At 40.2% G+C, this 19,324-nt stretch overlaps 1 protein-coding gene across 4 annotated transcripts in view; it reads left to right on the top strand.

Moving 5' to 3' along the window:
* The window catches only part of LRFN2 (leucine rich repeat and fibronectin type III domain containing 2), a 152,462-nt gene that overhangs the window by 84,596 nt on the left and 48,542 nt on the right, over positions 1-19,324 (top strand). The window contains exon 3 of one of the 4 annotated variants that reach the window (XM_088161269.1): positions 1,813-2,155. The exons of the other annotated variants lie outside the window; for them this stretch is intronic. The gene's annotated coding sequence lies outside the window, so the exon portion shown is untranslated. The remainder of the gene's footprint in view (positions 1-1,812; positions 2,156-19,324) is intronic. 4 annotated transcript variants of the gene reach the window in all.

The following is a 19,324-nucleotide window of genomic DNA, read 5'->3' on the forward strand; positions in this document are numbered from 1 at the left end:
GAGCACTGACAGGGATAGTTGCTAAGTGGCCTGGGTGAGATGTTATTTAGTATCCTCTGGAGCCAAAGCTGAACTTTTAGAGAGGACCAGTGGGTTTCAGGGAATTATTTGAGAAATTAATTTGTCAGCCATCAATTTTTAAGGTGAGTTACACGGCTACATCACACCACTACTGAGAAAACAGACAGGGTCCTTTGCATCTCTATAGAATACAGAATTTTAAATCTATGCCCAGGAATGCTTGAAATCAGAGAGATATTCTGGTTACTTCTCTGGAACAGCCAGCCTATATCATGCTGCTGTACTGCACATCTGCTGGCAGCAAAGTGAAACAACATGAACTCCATTTGCTGAAGTACCCTCACAGGTGCTACCAACATAAAGATCCAAATCTTTTTAGATTAGTGACCTGAGGAGCCAAGTAGTGCTGTGGGAATGCCATATCTGAAGCACAATACAGGAGGAAGAGGTCAGAGGAAGAAGAAAACTGGAGAATATTACCAGCTTTAGTAAGGGCTCCCACCTGAAGTCCCACTCTTTCTGGAATGGGATCTTGTTAATCCAACTCATTGGAGCATAACACTACTCATACTACCAAAAAATCATGCTGCCAAGGACTACTGAGCATTTCTTCAGTAAGAATAGGCATTTTCACATTAGGCAATAAAACACAATCATTGTACTCAACTTAAAAATTATTACATTGACAATGAAGGTGATGGTATTCACTTTTTCTGAAATAGACGACTTTCAATTTTGTGTGTGAATGGTTTTGGTAAATGCAGCTGGCTTGATGGTTCAGCAAGAGACTTGACTGTAAGTATTTTGCAAAAGCATAGGTTTTCACCTTTACTGAGAATATTTTGCAGTAAACAAAATCTAACACAATGGGAGACCACTTGAGAGAAATTTTAGGTATGGCTGTCTTAAGCATTATGAATAGCATTGCCGCGGGGATGGACTATATGGACATCAGGTATGAACCAGTGTAGCTGTTCTTATATTCCTATTGGCCAAAGTAGGAAGAAGCAGCTTCTTCCTGCAGAGCACCTCTTAATTGTAACACTCAAATTAATTTTTAACAACTCTTTTTGCTATTCAGCACAAAATATGTTTATTACCTCCCTGTTTCTCAATTTTCTTCCATTATCTCTGCACACTGCATAGGGTGTATCTGAATCCGGTGTGCCAGACTGTGCTCTTGGGCATTTTGAAATCCCATGAAAATACTTTATACTGGAGATGCTGAGTTTATTTTTAAAGAGCTTACCGTGAAAATGCAACGTAAATGATTCATATAGTTGGTGGTAAATGCTGACAGGAAAATATTTGTTTGTGTAAAGCCAGGAACTTTCCACTGAGGGAACGCTTCTATGACTTCGACATTTTTCTTCTGTCTCCCTCGGCACACTAGCAGGGGTTGGCATTTTTCTTGACAGGTTTCAATGCTCTTGGCAAACACCAATCAGCTAAAAATTATGTTGTCACTTAGAGGTTGGTACGACAGAAAATCATTGCTCTTTTATTTTTAGGGAAAACCAATGCAAGGGGAATTAAATTTTTTCCCTAAGGTCAAGGAAAAAGGCAGGAGTGAATGAAAGAATCCCAACTAGAATTTAATTCTGAAGTAGCTCCTAGTGTTTTGAAGTGTGTCTTCTGAATACCTAAACCCAAATGGCACAGGAGGTCAGGAAGTCTGTAGAGCAGGATTTTCTTGCAGAAGGCCAGTCTGGATTTCTCATTCCCTCATGTGACTGGTGACTCTTAGAAAGTCAAATCTCACTATCAACATTTTCCCTGTGTTTCCACCAGGGATTCCAGTTGTGATGAACCAGCTGAAGCATTCTGTTGATGAGAAATTTTGTCAAAACACCTCCCAGAGGCTTTGGGCCAGTCTGTTTGCACGGTGCTGTAGTCATATGAGGCTCAGTCCCCACGCTTGAGTGAATGAAAGAGCTCTCTTGAAGAGTTTGAAAAAGCATCTTCTCCACCTCCCATCAGAAACATGTTAACAAGGATTGACAATATCCATACAGATCAAATTCAAGGTCAGTAACTGCAAGTGGGTGGTTCCTGTGGGCTGTCTTGAAGAACAGCAAAGAAGCTTTTTCCCCAGATGGCATGCTGAGCAAACTGCCTCTCAGCTGTAAGACTGGTGAGTTTGGAATTTTATGTCGTATTGAAGTTTATGGCTCTGGACAGGAAAGAACATCATGAATGGGTACACAAGTGATGTTGGCTTGCCATCAGGGAGGAGTAACAGTGCTGCAGGTCAGATTTTAAGCATTTATGATGTGACACTAAAGAAATATAATTGAGCTATGAAGCTGGAAATCATCAGCTTTTTTTGCTTCTTGAAGAGAATTTTACTGCTGCTGGAAGCAGCAGATTGGCAGTCCCTAAGTCTGGAGTCAAAAGGCAGGTGCTTCATGAACAGCAGCAATATGTTCTTGCTCTCTCTGGAGACTTCTAGGGGAATGAGACTGCTTACTTAAGTCTTTTCCAGTTTCTTTGCTTGCTGTCAAGACTGCCTTCATGGTAGTCCATTTTAGTGTTGATTTCCATGTATGCATTGAGTGCATTAGTTGAATCCAGGCCTGCTCCAAAACCCACTGGCATGGATGGACAACTTTTCATTGGTATAAAGGTTTGTCTGGAGGTCTGTGAATGATGATGAGAATCCTTGGACTTATGGCCTGTAAAAACATCCGGGTGGGAGCACCATCACCAGTGCTGGTTGCTGGAGGACCCACAGCTGAACCATCCCACTGGTCTCCTATCAGGTCCACCAGGATGATTCCCACTTTCAATTGCAGATCATCTCATCACATGCCTCCTAATCTCACTCAAATGATGCAACTCATAAGGTGTCTACACAACACTAAGTACCATGAACAGACTGCAGACCAATAATGCTAATTCCTGAAATTCTTGGCTTTTCTGGAAATGCCAACAATAGACAACAGATTCCAGCATATTTTCTGCCTTTCCCTAGATATATGCTAGAAAGGGCACAGGAGAGCAATCATCATGCCTAGAAATGCCACCCTTTCCCAGACAAATAACAAAGTAATAAAAGATGTAGGTATATATGACTTTACTAGGCACTGATTTTCAAAATTTTGTGAGTGAGCACAACACATGCTTTGTGGGATCTCTTATATTCAAAATCTAATTCAGCAGCTGGGCATTGCAGGTTTAAAAATGTGTTATCCATAATTTTCCTCACACTCTTTTATATCAGAACTATTTCTGACCAGTCTGTGGAAACCTATTTTTCTTTTGTGTTTATAACAGACGTATTTCCTTTTTCTGAGAATATTTCCAGAATTTATAATTTCATTTTAGAGTTTTCATGAAATTTCTTACTTATCTTGTTCTCTTCTCTGTTGGATCTCTTATTGCAAGCCGACTTACACTTTGTCTTCAGATCCATGTACACAGCTGTCATATTCCTTTTACATTGATGGATTTAAAACAGACATTGTCATTTTAGGTTTTTTATTTTTCTTGGAGGTAAGGACCACTTGTAAGGTATTTATGGGCTAACTCTAGGCAATACAAATTGGAGTAGGTTTCCCAAATAGGCGGTTGATGCCCCATTCCTCCAAATATTCAAGGTTTGAATGGGGCTTTGAGCAACGTGGTCCAGTGGAAGATATCCCTGTAGGTGTAGGAATAGATGATTTTGAGATCCCTTCCAGCCCAAACCATTCCATGATTCTATAATTCTAAGTCTTTACTTGGTTTATAGACCATAAAATTTTCTATAGATGTGTGCGGAGGGTAGGAGGACTTTACTTCCTAATAATACATTTCCTCTGCCTCCAAATTATTTTACATTTTGATGCTGCACAATAGAAGTATGTGGAGGGAACCCATCCCAAACACAATGCACAGAGATCTGTTTAAATGCAGAGGCACTAAATACTGTAGGACACAGTGGGTTGCAGCAGTAGCACAGCTTTGTCTATGGTGACAGGAGGGAAGGGTAAAAGAGAAGAACCAGGTTTACAGTACCAGCAATGTTGTATATCGTGTGTGGTGTGTTTTTAGAAACATAAAGGGATTTTCAGTCTCTAGTTCTGCAACTTTCAGAAGTGACATATTTGCTGAGACAACTGGCAAAAGCTGTAACACAACAGGCTAGTTTTAACTGGATTATTTATTGGTTGTTTTGGTTTTCTACCAGGCAACTGTCACATCACACACCAATGCACCAAATTCATTGGGGAAATTTTACCCTGTAAACATTGCAGCACTTGCTCTTTTCTTTTACTTAGAAAAAACAGTTGCACTTAGCTTAGTTTCAGAGAAAAGTAACATATCAATTTCCACCCTGATGAATAGCCCTCTTTTCCACCTGATTGCTGCAGGTGCAGCTCCAATGGGATGGCAGGAAACAAAGAGTGGAGAAGTGAACACATATATTTTCTTCTTTTTTTTTCCTTAAGTACTTAAAAGCAGGATCTAATGCCAAGTTCTAAAATAAAGGTCTCGTAGAAAGAGCACTAGCACTCTGAAATAAATCCACCTGTTCAGTCATCACTTCAAGAAAGTGTTGACCTCACTACAGTGAATTTAAATAGCAAATGATGGTTGTGTTCACCTGACGAACCCAGTTTTTAAGATTGTCCCTAAGGAGTTCCTAGAGATCTTAAACTTGTTGAGGGGCAGCATATCGAGCTCTGCCTAGGGGCTGTTAATGCTCAAATTGAGGTCTGGGTGGCAATGCTTGTGCAGGAGACAATCTGTCATTTGTTATCAGGCAGAGTGACAGATGTGAATGCGAAATCAGAATAGGGAGATCTGACTTTTGAGGGCTTTTCAGCTAACAGAAAGCACTGATTCTGGTTCCCTCAGAAATTCTGCTTGAGTCTTAAAAACTTTTGCTTGAGGTTATGGCGGAAATCAACCTTGCACTTGTCATCATTTGAGTGTGCTGTGTAAGGCTGTGTTTCCACAATGCTGTTGGGAGAGGAGCACAGTCTTCTGTGAAATATAGTGTCAGGAGGGGAAAAAACAGAAATTAAATCTCTTGCACTCTTGGTTGAGTGTTGTCATTACAGCTCTCCTCACCTATTTTGTCATGTGAGTAGCTATTTAAGAATGTATTTAATCCTTCAAATATCTAGATTTCAACCACAGAAGTCAGAGAATTTGCCTGCAGTCTCTGCTCTCGTATGTGCAACCTCAAAACTGTTCAGTATGACTAAAAGTGGAAAATAGCCAAAATCATCACATAATATATTTACTCAAAAATTCACAAAGTTTTTAGGAAGTATTAGATTATCAAGCTTTCACAGCAAAATAGTCACTACAGAAAACCTAAGGTGCTTCTTGCCAGTAATGTTCCTGCAAGTAAATCCCTTCACAGGCATATTACTTCCTGCAGATCAGTGGAATAGGTAATTTGAGACCTCCAGAGCTACTCAAATGGATCTGGCTGAAAGATTAAAACCTTGCTACTGGAGCAAATTCTGTGCTTCATCCCATACCGGCCTAAGCGATAATGTACTGTTTTAATGAGTAAAGATTTTACTTCAGGGCAGCTGGCTGACATTTACTCATCCTCTTGGGAAGAGTAGAGTCATTTAGGAAGGATTTGGCCTTTTTTCTACTTGTTTTATCTCCCAGTATGGGAGAGAGGATTACTTTGCACCAGAAGTGGACAGTACTGTTGACTAACATTATAGTGAAGCCACAGTTCTTTTCCCCAGTAAGTGAAGGAGGCTTAAACGTAAAGGTCAGAACTTACCTTGTACGTTGAATCTCTTGCTTTTAGTGGACTGTTGAAAGATTCACTGTCCAGCCTATCTGCTAATACTTAAGTCAAACACACACCTCCTGCTTCTTTTCTCAAGGTCAGGCAGTTATATTCAGGGAGCTACACAAGGAAGTTCTACAAAGCCCATTTTTATATTAGAAGATTGTCCTGCAGCTGCTCTCTCTATTCACAAAGCTCCCTGAAGCAGAAAGCCACTTCAAGTAAAGCTGTGGAGAATGGTATAAACCCATCAAAATAAAATTAATTTCAACCTCTCCAATTAAAACTGGCTTGTGCAACTTTTTAATATGGAAGATGAGGCAGTTAGAAGGCAAATATTAGTGTTGCTGCTGTAAGAATAAAATGAAAAATGTATGTTGGATAAATGCCTGTTTACCTTTTACTTTATTAGGATAAAGCAGTCAGGTCTGGATTCTTGTCTGGGAGATGAGAGCATAGTAGTTATTGAGCCTATGTCTGTTGTCACAGGATGGAAATAAACACCTTCAGTTGATAATTCAGTCTTGAGGTATGGGGAAAAGTCCATCTCCTTCCCCTGACCACCAAGAGTGACCTTGGAGTTACTGTACACTGAGCCTGACTTCTAAGAATAGCCCCAAGGGTTAGATGGAGTTGTACAAATTAAAGCCAACTGGCATTTCACCTAGTGATAAGATTAAAACAAATATTTTTGTTTCTAGAGGGATAATTTCTTTCAGTAAATGACCAGGGGGCGGGGGGAAAAATCATAGAATGCTTTAGTTCTGGACATGAATTCTGGTCTTTTGTCTGCATCAGAGATGCTCACTACTATCTGCACTTGACGAATAGGACAGGTAGGAAAAAAATAGAAACTAAACATATAAACAGGAAGTTGGATTTGGAATAAATATAATGAAAGACCATTGTGGACTTCCAAGGAACTTCTGAAAACTGATAAAAAAATCATTATTTTTATTAAACGTATAATATTTTTTTCACCTCAGACAGTTATTTGCTATTTAAAACTGCAGGAACAGGGCTGAAAAATCTTTTAAAAAGTTGAGAACTCATGAAATAAATAATTAATAATAATAATAATAATAACAAAGGCCTAGTGTTCAATAATCTGAAACCAAACCACAAATATTAATTTTTGAGAAGTCACAATACATCAGTCAGTCAGAATAAATACCAGTGGCATATAGAATTGTAGAATTGTTTATGTTGAAAAAGATCTTTTAGACCATTAAGTCCAGCTGTTAACCCAGCACTTCTGAGTCCAGCACTAAACCAGGTCCCTAAGTAGCATATGTACATGTCTTTTAAATACCTCCAGGGATGGTGACCTAACCACTTCCCTGGGCAGCCCCTTCTAATGCTTGAAGAACTTTTCCGTGAAGAAATTTTCCCTAATATAAATCTAGACTAACCTGGCACAACTTGAGGCCATTTCTTCTTATCCTGTCACTTGCTATGTGGGAGGAGACCAACCCCTACCTGGCTGCAGCCTCCATCCAGGCAGGAGCAATAAGGTTCCCCCTTCTGAGTCTCCTTTTCCCCAGGCTAAGCAACCCCAGCTCCCCCAGCCTCTCCTCACAGGTCTTGTGCTCCAAATGCTTTACCAGGTCTGTTGCCCTTCTCTGGACATGCCCCAAACCCTCAGTGTTCTTGTAGTGAAAGATCCAAAACTGAACACAGCACTCACCAGTGCTGAGTACAGAGGGATGAACACTGCCCTGGTCCAGCTGGCCACACTGTTTCTGATACAGGCCAGATGCCATTGGCCTTTTTGGCCACACTGGCCCATGCTCAGTTGTTGTTGAGCAGCGCCTCCAAATCCTTTTCTGCTGGGAAGCTTCCCAGCCATTCTTTCCCAAGTCAGTAGAATGACATGGGGTTGCTGTGGCCTAAAGGGAGGATCCAGCACTTGGCTTTGTTGAACTTCATACAATCAGCCTTGGTCCATTGATCCAGCCTCCCTGGTTTCCTCTGCAAAACTTCCTATCTTCCATCAACAGTGCCACCCAACCTGGTGTTCTCTACAAACTGACGGAGGGGGCACTTGATCCCCTCATGCAGATCATTGATAAAGATATTGGAAAGGACTGACTCAAATACTGAACCCAGGGGACAAAAAGAAACCTAGCTGGGGGTCCATCACAGGAGAAAATAAGAGATGGGAAACTGAGGAGACAATGTGTTTCAGACAGATATATGCTGGAGTTTAGAACTACAGAGAGGTGGCAGATACGGTGAGATGCTGCTGTGGGACTGGTATCTACCCCTGCCAGACTCAGCAATAATGCAGAGCAATGCTGCTCCTGGCATATTGATAAGCACTGGCAGCCTCCAGTTTGTCTGGGGTGAAGACAGTGAGTTTTTCTGTCTCCTTGTCCAGACCATTGCTACTTGAAACGTGTCCCTGTCCATGTCAGAGGCAGCTGCCAGGCCCTGAAATAATCCAGCAAAGCTCTTGCAGTGACTGCAGGCTCAAGAGGACTCAGCTACGTCTCACACCTCTGTATTTACCTTGTCCTCCTTTCTTTTAAAAGCTATAAACTCATATCCGAGATTATGTGCTTTTATGCTTGGTGGCTTAGGGATGTGAAAGCCCATATCAAATAGAATTGATCAAAGTAACTGTGGAAACCACACCTGGCAGCAGTTTGTCTCTTGGGTGCGTTTTGTCATCAAGTGCTTACAGAGAGTTACAGACTTAGCTGGCCCCACCTAGGAGAGAGGCTTTGCAGGGTTTTCTGCTGTGCAGCGATAGAGACGGTGGTAAATAGCATTAATGGTGAGTGACAGTCATGCCCTATTTTCTCCACATCACTCAGCTGTAAGTTGGCTGCCTTCATTAGGTGAAAGTTTCCTTGTACTTTGCATAAGGCTCAATTTCAGACTGAATGATGAGATGCAGAGTCAGTAGGCAGGGATTTATACCTGTTGAGGGAATGGACTGGTAAGTTCAGGTTATGCACATATACAGAAAAGAACAGAAGAAATGGAATGAACCTCTGTGAAAGCTGGCACAGACAGGATTCATAAAATTAGACATAATCCATAGAACAACTGCAAGGGGAAGGGTATTGTTCAGCAAATAAGCTACTTCATTAAAAATGTAAATGCCACTAGAGCTACAGATGAGTGCCAACATTCCAGCTTACTCGGAAGATGACAGGAAGGAATGATTGACAACTTTTTTCTGCAATTTAAATTCTGGGTTTTTTTCAATATCCAAAATATAAAGCTACGGACTAGTAGTGTTTACTAGATCTAAAAGTGAGCAAATTAAACATATGCATAATCCACAGAAGAATGTTAAATGAGGAACAATTTAATTAAAACAGTACCAGTGGTAGTAATATTATTTGCAGAAAGTCTGAAAAAGAACACGCTTCTATGATCTTAAACCCACGGATTGTTATGATGGATGAATACTGGAAAAGATATAACATGACAGTCTAGGAAGTAGAACTGACAGGATTAAATCAGTATTTGATTTTGGACCTATGAGATATACAAAAGAAAATTTAATTAACTGATGTGATTCTTCTATAAGTATACATAACTGTGGGTGCAACTTCCTGTGCAAATAACTTACAAATGCTTTGAGATATTCTATGATTAATTCCACTAAATAATGTGAGCTGGGATCATTATTAATCATTATTTTATTACCATTGTAGTAAAGATCTAGAAATAGACACATTAGATGTAAATGAGTGCTGCTCTGTTGACTTTTAATTTGGTAATGCTGATGTGCATCACTGAGGAGTTGTTCAGTATTTGGACATGGGTACAAGGGCCAATTCTCATGCATAGAGAAAATGTGTTATTTTCTTTTATCTGAGATAAATTAGTCTATCACCTTATCACTCACCAGTACAGTGAAACAGATACCTGTAAAATACCATGCATTAGGTTCCTATAATTTCAAAACTTAGCAAGTGATAAACATTAATTCAGAGTAATCCTGGTGGTTTATTAATAGATTTAATCATATCAAGTTTTCCTACTTGGTGAGTTGGTGCTCTGCAAAGCTAAGAAAATGAGATTTGTTACAAGAAAGATGAAGATGTGATTTTCCTTATGAGCTGTGTGGCTGGTGCTGTGGTTTTGAGACCATTGATCAGACCTAGTCAGAGAGTTTCTTCTCCACGTAGGGGAAGCCTTGCAGGGAGAGGGATGGCACACCAGGAATGTGCCATCAGGATGGCAGCAGGGAACTGCTGCACATTCCTGGTTTTAGCCAGAGCCTCCAGAAGGCTCCAGGGCACTCCTGCAGCAATGTGGCTGCTTCTTTAGTGACACCTTCTGCAAGGGCAGGTCTCACAGCTTCTATTTTCTGGTGACTTCCAGCTCGTCTGCTTGCTTTTTGCTCTACTGAGGTTCTCTGTAGAGTTTCCCTAGCACAGGGTGCCCCCAGCTCCAAAGTATGGAGCACTGGGGGCTGGCTGTTGAGCCCCTGTGGAGAGAGCCACATGTCAGCAAGGGGGCTCAAAATTACTATTCCTGCATGCACAGTATCTGCACAGCCTGGGGATCCGGTTCTGGCTGAAAAGAGCTATAAATGTGAGGTATTATTAGCACATGGCTTTGTAGTAAGCCACCCTCAGGCCACATTAAGGTTTTTGATGTTTCTCGGTTGCACTCTAAAGGGATTTTAACATGATTTCAGCAAAGGAAAGAAGAAAAATAAAGAACTTCCAACCTCTTTTTACATTTTAAGTGAAAATGAAAGAAACCACTTGTATTTTGATTTTCATTTCTGTTTGGAGCTGAAGATTTATTTAGATGCAGGGCTGGGCATCTTGATTATTCTCTTTTAAAAGTGACCTTGATATTTGAAAAATGTAAATAAAAATAAAAGATCTGGTGACCTTTTTACTAAGGTCTTCAGAGAGCTGAGAGGAGCCTTTCCTGTCTTCCCATGTTGCAGGAATACCTGCTAGTAGGGAACACAGTATCAGGCTGAGTTAAAAATGCCCCAAGGGCCATATTGATGAGGGGAGCTCACTCTCCACGGCCTTTTTAACATTCAGCCACGGTGTAACTTGTTTGTTTCCTCCGTGTTGGAAATGTCAACAAATGTCACCCAAGTTCTTTGCTTTCCTTTCTTATCTTTTGACATATTATTTGATATGTCTGTGAGTGTAGAGTGTATTAATAAAGAAGCTTTACTCTCCAGTGTATTAAAAGAGTGAATGCAAGGCTGTACTGAAGAAAGGTTTCTTCTATTAGTTTTGCCATTAGGAAAAAAATAATGCTCTTCAAAAGACTTGCTGAAGAGAGAGATCAAAAGAAGACCTGTTAGCTTTAAGTGGTCTATACTTCCTCTAGCATGGGGTCTGTATTCATTACTCTAGGATTTTCTTTGAGACAAATTTTGAGTGCTTTGTCCAGATCATTTAAATATTCTTTTTAGCAATGTGACTCCCATTGATTTCCTGGGAGACTTTTCACAGATAAGAATTCTAGGTTCAAAATTTCAAAAGTCCTTAACAGTTCTTCATAACTTTATAAAAATTTCATAGATTACTTAGTTACCCAAAAGTGAGATTCCCAAAGGGTCTCAATGATACCCAAAGCCTGTAGGTGATTTTTTTTTTCCAAGTATGTCTGCAGTTCCTAAACCACTAAGATTCTTGGAAACTGTAGCCTTTGCCTTTAATGAGACTGCTGATATTTGGGTTGAATTAGCCTTTGAAAATAGTAATTTATTATACATTATAGCACTAGGTACATAATATAATTAGACTAGGTAGAATATGACATTTAACATTTATAAGGCACTTTTTGTGCAAGTATAATTATTTAATTAGGGCAGTGCTGAGAGGCCCCCAAAGCAATTTGGTATATAATTTGCTTATATTATGTGAATACATTGAAAGAAACAATTTTGGCCCAACTACTTTTAAATGTGTTGACAGGACAGAAAAACAATGAGGAGTGAAAGTCTTTGATTTCATGGTAAGGAAAGAGAACTCACATGGAAAAATATTAAGAGATGTTTCCAAAGGACAAATACCAGTTTTCTGTGACAAAGCTGTGAATTTAATTGCATATGCACAACAAGATCATCTTTCCTTTTCATCTTCAGCTGTTTCATACACACCAAATTCTGATGATTTATATACTTCTGCAATGTGTTAAACAATTCCTTTTCATCTTTAACAGTCAGATGTTTCAACTATTTGTAGACAGTTAGTCATTGCTATATATATATTTCATTCTTTGTTTTGTTTTTTTTCCAATCTGTCCTCCTAAAAAAAAGATAAAATAGTTCTATTAAAGCATCCATGGATCCATCTGTGAAATTAATACTCTGTAAAGCATTTTAAGACTATGTGGCAATGATATGCTGCCTCCTTAGGGAAATGTGCTCTGACTGCAGTTTTCAGCAGCTAGGGTGAAACAAGATGGCAAGGTTGAAGCTCTGGGCATGCAGTCATGCCACTGTAATATCCAGTCTCCTGCCTTTCTTCCCATTTCCAGCCATGGAACTTTCCATGAAAAATTTACAAAAAGCAAGGCTATAAAAGGCCAAATACATACCTCATCATTCCAGGATTCCTAATATCAGTTATCAAGAATATCCTGAGATGGAATTCTTAAAGTTGTATAATCTTAAACAATTACTATTATAAGAAGGTGAAAACCTCACAAGAAAAAGAACAAGTCTTGCATAATTCTTCTATTTTTTATCGATTTGTGACCAATTTAACCAACCTATTCAACCCCCATATTTAAATTTTGCCTTCCTTTTGCACTACAGGAATGAAAAACTCTTTAAATTATGTATGACCATAAGACTCAGATGGAGAGGCAGATCTTACCTTAATTCTGATGACCAAATTTTTCTAAACTGGTGGAACCAATTTTTTTTTCTAATTATTTTAAATGTGGAATAATAAACAAGGGTTAAATGCTGAAGGCTCTAACTGACTCCAGCACATCTGCAATTGAGGTATAATTAGGGTCAAGAAGTCCTCAGTCCTTGGCATTTTTTCTCTCTCATGCTTACTTCATCCAACCTCTTATTTAGATCATTTTTGTACAAAGACGTTGGTCAGCAGGCTGTAAAATCAGCCCTGTCATTAAAGAATATTCTCCTTATGCCAGCAATTTCTTGCAGAAATTATAACTTCCTACAAGGAACCAGTTCAAGCATAGTGGTTTGGAAAGGCTGGGAAATAGTGAATTAGGTGCCTGAAAGGATAAGGGACCTGTTGCGTTTTCTCCCAGCTCTTTGTGCTTTGATTAATCATTTGCTTGCATTTTGATAAGCAGCTGCACTGTGTGAGTATATTCCAACCTTGAGATGTTCATATTATTTCAGGATATTGCATCATATGCAAAGCAGTTTCCCAGCTGCTTCCTGACTCATGCTGGTAAAGGAGTAACTCACACTTTTACTGGGTTTTGAGGGTGGAAAATCCTAGAAACTGAAGGCTTCTCATCAATAGACACTTTATCAAGAGAAATTAGATTTCTTTCATGCTTCAGCAATACAGCAGTGGTTGTCAGGTTATGAACAGTTTGACAGAGGGATTATTTTGGCTCTATTTGACACAGAGATACAAACTTTCTGTATTTGAGATGAAACATGCTGGAAATATTTTGGCTTGTATGTCACTGCAGCGATGATGTATCCAGTTCCACAGGTAGCAATAAAACTTGCTTTGTTATCAGGCCCTCATGTACTGGGGAGCAGTAAAGCAGCTCACAGGTATTCCTACAAGCTCTATCCCTGATTTAGGGTGTGCCTTTCTGTTTGCAGGCTCTCCCTGTGGCTGTACTCTTATCATCTTTCATTGCAGTGTCTCACCATACTCTTCAGCATGAGCTGTGGTCAAATGGAAGATATGATACTTGAGGGAAATATTTCCATATTATGTTAGGTTTGATCTGTTTTCTGACCTTGTTTGTGCCATTTCTGTGTTCCAAGGCTCTTTACTTGATGACAAACATGAATCTATGCTTCTGGGGGCTTCTGGGGATGGGGTTTTACTTTAAAGGTTTTAATCCCTTAGACTGTATTCATAGCCATATTATATAAAACACTTTCTGGAAAGACATTAAAATGCAGTTGATCTCTAATCTTCTCCTTTCACCAGAGATAATTTGCATGTTCAGATTCATTGGTGCAATGAACCACATACACTGAACCTTTGGGCCAGGAAATACAGAAAGTTAGGACAAGCCAGAGAGATGGAACTGGGACCCTTCCTTTGTTTACATGTCATAGCTAATCCTATTTTATCTGTGTTCTCAGTTTCTTTACATAGAGTGATGAGCACAAATCTGCTTTCCTTCACCCACCCCATCCACCCCCTCTTTGCACCCCACTCCTCTGATAGTCATAGGAAAAAGTGATGACTTCAGCTGCATCCACTATTTACCCAAAGTGGGGAAAAAAAGAAACCAAAAGTGAAAAAATGTGATTTCAGTTGATTTAAGTGGGCAATAATGAAAGGGGAGGTCTAGGACCTTTGCTTCCCTAAGCAGCATTCGGTTGCAATCATTCTCAGTCATTTTAACAAAGAATTGATTTCTAGAAATGAGCTTACCATAATTTATCAACCAGTGCAATCTAACCCTGCTTGTGTATGGAATATTGATCCATGAATGTTGGTGGTTCTCAGCAATGCCTGGTACCCAAGCAAGGACTACAAAGTGTGATGGATGAGGGAAATCATTAGCTTGTGTTCTGGAGTGAGATATTTGCTATAATAAGAGTTGGTTTGACAGAATCATCTTGACTAGAAATTAATTTCCTTATGAACAGAGTTCATTATTGTAGAACTCCCTGGTTACTTGTCTGCATTATGTTCAAAGTTGCAAGAGAGGTGATGTTGTACAGTCCAAGGGCAGAAGCTGTTTTGCCTCTGCACTGAGATCAAGAATGCCCTTTAGATAAGTAACATAAAAGTACACTATTTACATCTAGAATAGATGAGTTTGAAAGACACCTTGGGAGATCATTTGGTCCACCTGCCTGCTCAAAGCAGAGTCAGCTAGGACAGGGTGGCCAGGACTGTGCTCAGGCAGGATTTGCACATATACTAGGATGGGGTCTCCTTGAATTCTCTGGAAAACCTATTCTAGTATTTAATTGCCCTCATGGTAAAAAGATATTTTCTTGTGTTGAAGTGGAATTGACTGTATTTCAATTTTGTCTATTTCCTCTTGTCCTGTCACTTCACAGTTCAGTTGAATACAACTGAGAAGATTCTGGTTCCATCTTCTTTATTCCCCCTCATCAAGTATTTGTACATACTGTAAGACTCCCTCTGAGCCTTCTCAAGGATGAACAGTCCCAGCTATCTCAGTCTTTCTTCATGATAGAGTGGCTCCAGCCCCTTAACCATCTTTGTGGCACTTCCAGTATGTCCTTGTGTCTTTTGCCCCGGAGAGGTCATGATTGGACCCATCAGACCAAAATTGTCCCACCAGTGCTGAGTACAGGAGAAGGAAACCCTCCCTCAACTGCTGGCAACACTTAGCTGAAGGCTGTTGTTCTTTGCCACAAAGGCATGTTTCAGATGCAGTTTCAACGAGGTGTCCATCAGGACTCCCAGATCATTTTCACAAAGCTGTTTTCCAGGTGGCTGGACCTTCATCAACCCCACCAGAACCTGGGGTTTTCGGTTTTACCTGCAGAGTCCTGGAGAAGATCCAGTTGATCTCTTTCTCCTAGTTTCTGGAGCTGTGCAGTGTGCTGACCTTGTCACAGCCACATCATGGGGTGACACAGACCCTTTGGCAGCCTGTGGGCAAAGCCCCAGTCCCACCAAGAGGTCCTAAATGTGCAGGAATTCATTCTCCCCCAGGAGCTTAGTCCAAAGGAATGTTTCTGATGTATTAGGGATAGTTCCTCCAGGGGGTTCTGGAAACTGTTTCCTGATATCTGTCAGCACCATTGGAGAGCCCCCAGGGAAGTTTCTGGTTTCCCTCTGGGCATCAATTGCTGTGTCTGCTGCCTGCTGCTGCTCTGTTCTTGTGGTGCACATCAGCACAAACGTGGCTTGCAGCTGAATCAACTGCCTGGATGCTGACAGGTATTTAACACTTCCTATTGTGCTGTGTCCCAATGTGTTATTAAATCCTTAAATATAACATTATGTTTTGACTCTTAGTACTGTCTACTGGGCAACAGAATTTTGCTCTTCAGTTACCGATGAAAATAAAGCATAGGGTGGGATAACATCTGAGCAGAGATTACAGACTAAATACCAGGAAAGGACATCAAGCATCCTAACCCTTATCTCAGTGCCTGCATTACATTTCACTTTTATTTGCTGTGGATTAGTAACTCTTTGCTGTTACCAAGGAAATGAGAGACTCCTGGGCATCTGGCACACCCACAATACACCCGTACCATTGATGAATAGGAAAGGAAGCATGAGTATACTCTGGTGCATGTCAGAGATCCAAGGAAAAACAAGCTATTGAAAAGAGATGAAGTAAACAAGATTATCTGAATTAAATCAAGAAGTACTTTCAGAGGAGGTTAAACTGTTGTGTTTGTTTAGAGCTCTCCAGCAAAATCAAAAATTTGATGCTTTTTTGGGCAAAGAAGTGTCAAACACTCACTGCTATCCTGGAAATTACACCCTGCAGAGGGCCTGCCACAGATGTTGTATTCATCATCCTTATTTTTATTGCCAGGAGGTACCACTGAGTACCTTTATGTAAGAAGAGCTGAGATGTCCTTGTAATACAGCTTCCAATACATTGGGCAGGGGTATTTTGCCATTTTTGGTGGCTTTTTCAAGGAGTTTGTGACTCAGAGGTCCATGTCTTGAAATCCTTACTCACATTTCACTTGGCAAACCTCCCACAGGTTATAAAAATGGAGATTTTGGAATCTAGCTCAGAAAAAAGAGGGAACAGATCAGACTCTAGAATTCAGACATACAAAGTGCCTTCCATGAGTCAACAGGCATAAAGCAGCATGAGTGGGAAAATGCCAAGCAGAAAGCAATTCCTGCAGGATGGACACTTCCTTCTCATTCTGAGCAGTTGTTACAAGGATGTGCGTGTTTGCAGACCTTGCTGTGAGCAAACTCAGAAGTGAGAAAATGAGTTGAGTGTGTGTTGGGCAAATAAATTTCATCCAGGAAAGAAGTTTGGGTGTTATAAAATATTTCTGAAACGGAAAGGTGTTACTCTGTGAGTTGCTTGCTTGAGGTAGGAGAAGTGCTCCTTAGGTAATTTAAACATATGTTGGAAAATCACTGTGAACTGTGATAATCCAAGACTTAATTTTTATTTGTTCCTGAATGATTATTATCTGATTATTTTAATCTCTTCTTTTATATCAACATCCATCTTCTGAGAAGAATTTCTGTGTTTTCTCACACTTCATGATCGTAGGTATACAAGTAGCATAAGGGAGAAGATGGAGATTTTCTCCTATATTTAAACTGCAAAACTCATTCAAAACAAAACTTTTCCATCGACATGGAAAGCAACATCTCGTGATGATCATGGTGAGGAACGAAGGACTGTCAAGATCACTCTGAATTTCAGCACCTCTCAATTCAAAGACCAGCACCTCTCTCCAGGAGGCCACCACCTTTTCTCTCACAGTAGCAGATATGTCATCCCAGTCTGTGCTTCCTGCTTTGGGGAAGGAGCACTGTGGGCCTGAAGCTGCTCTGGTTTTATCCAGAGGCTCAGTTTCCTTGACAATGCTCAGTCAGGTTAAGTGCAACCTTTGTGCTGATCTTATTCAGGCTGGTAGCTTTTGGCAGCAAGCGAGGGTAGCGTGTTCGTGCTGGTCTGCTTAGCTGTGACATCATCCGTGGGTGCAACTGGACAAAGTGGATTGAGGCATTTGTAGATCCTGTCAAGCACAGAGCTGTATTTAATTAGCTCAGCCTAATGCAGAGAGACCTTTGCCACTCCTCATGCCTGCTGGACACACAGCTCAGTGGCTCAGTGCCATTACTGTTCCCTTCACCAGGGTCTCCTCTGACTGCAGACTCTGTGGAAGCAATGAACAGCATCAATTATCACTTTTTCCCACTTCTCCTGGCTGAAATATTGCTGTTTTCCCTCCCTGGAAGGGAAATTGTTCCATAACGTTTTTTGCTACTCTGAAGTTTTTGCTGAAGAAAGTAGATGTAGGAAGATTTTCATGTATGTCAGACAGGTATTTTATAGACAGAGCTAACTTCCAGTCATTCTAGGTACCGTAAAGACAGTGTGTTTTTCTTTGTATTTGTTCTACAGGACTCTTGTTCTTTCTGGAAAACACTGATTTGACTTTCCACCTCAAATCTTGAACCATCGCTCTGGTTATTTCCCAAACGGTAATGATAGGTGGAGAATTTAAGAAGGGAAAGTCCAATAATGTTGGACATTGTTGCCATAATAGCCCAACAGAAAATAAATACGTAGACCTTTGGGATGTGTAGCAATTTACTGAAAAATGCAATCCATTCTTTGAGTATTCTTTTGAACAGTGAAGAAAGTGCATCTGCTGTAGTATGAGAATACCTCTAATAATTTCCCCTTGATTTTGTGTTAATGCATCTAGACCTAAGGGCAGGGAAGAGTGTGTTGTATCTACTAGAAATAAATCAGTGCAATTAACTGCTGATATGTGCAAACTGACCTTAAGTGCTAATACATGGCTGCTTCTAATATCAGGAATCTAGCTTAGAACAGGCAGTAAAGGGATCTGGCCTTGGATCAATGAAGGAAATGTCTTGAACAAATTGGGACCACAGAGGTCAGTCTTCTGAAAAACATAATTAAATTGGGACTGAACTGGAAGCCTCACACATCAAAGAACTGCAGTGATCAAATGATTAGGGAATGAAGGGGGGGTGGGATGCAGCAGAGAGCAAGAATGAAACAGCAAAGAGTGTGTAAGACAGCAGCTTTAGAGATGGCATTTGAGAAGCAGAAAGAGTTTAGAGGCACAAAAAAGGAAAACTAGTCAAAGACAGACTAAGTAAAAAAGCCCAAAATGTGTGAAACAAATACCAGGATATGCTGGTATACACTGGAAAGTAAAGAGTATGTAAGGAAATGAGAAACAATAAAGCATGCAGAAAGACAATATTAGGAATGCAACAAGAAAATCCTTGGGTAATGGAGCCTGTTGTTTGCAATATAAATTTCAATGCAGCGTATAGCAGCTGGCTGCTCTTATCTGATAAGACTGTCATTCTGAGCCTAGTTGGTGAGCAGAAACTGCAAAGTGAAGCAGAATATATATTTGAAATATTGGGGTCTTATATATTTTATTTTATCACATGTTTTCCCTTCATTTTAATTTTAAGAGACTTGTTCTTTTTCTGCTGACTTAGTGCCAGTTAAAGGTGCTGCACGGAGAGCCCTGGGGATTGAAGACTTTTGTTTCCTCATAAATAAACATAGCAAGTGTAGTAGAAAATGAGCTTTCCTCATCTTGCTTTCCACTCACCTTCCTGCAGACTAACCTGAAAGACTTTCCATCTTTCCTGGAATAAGGTCTCTGCAGACCAGACGGAGTTTGATGAGCAGCTCAGCATGAGCTGGCACTGTGCACTTGCAGCACGGAAAGCCAACCATATC

This window comes from Sturnus vulgaris, chromosome 3, assembly GCF_052056855.1.
Source record: "Sturnus vulgaris isolate bStuVul1 chromosome 3, bStuVul1.hap1, whole genome shotgun sequence".
NCBI lineage: Eukaryota > Metazoa > Chordata > Aves > Passeriformes > Sturnidae > Sturnus > Sturnus vulgaris.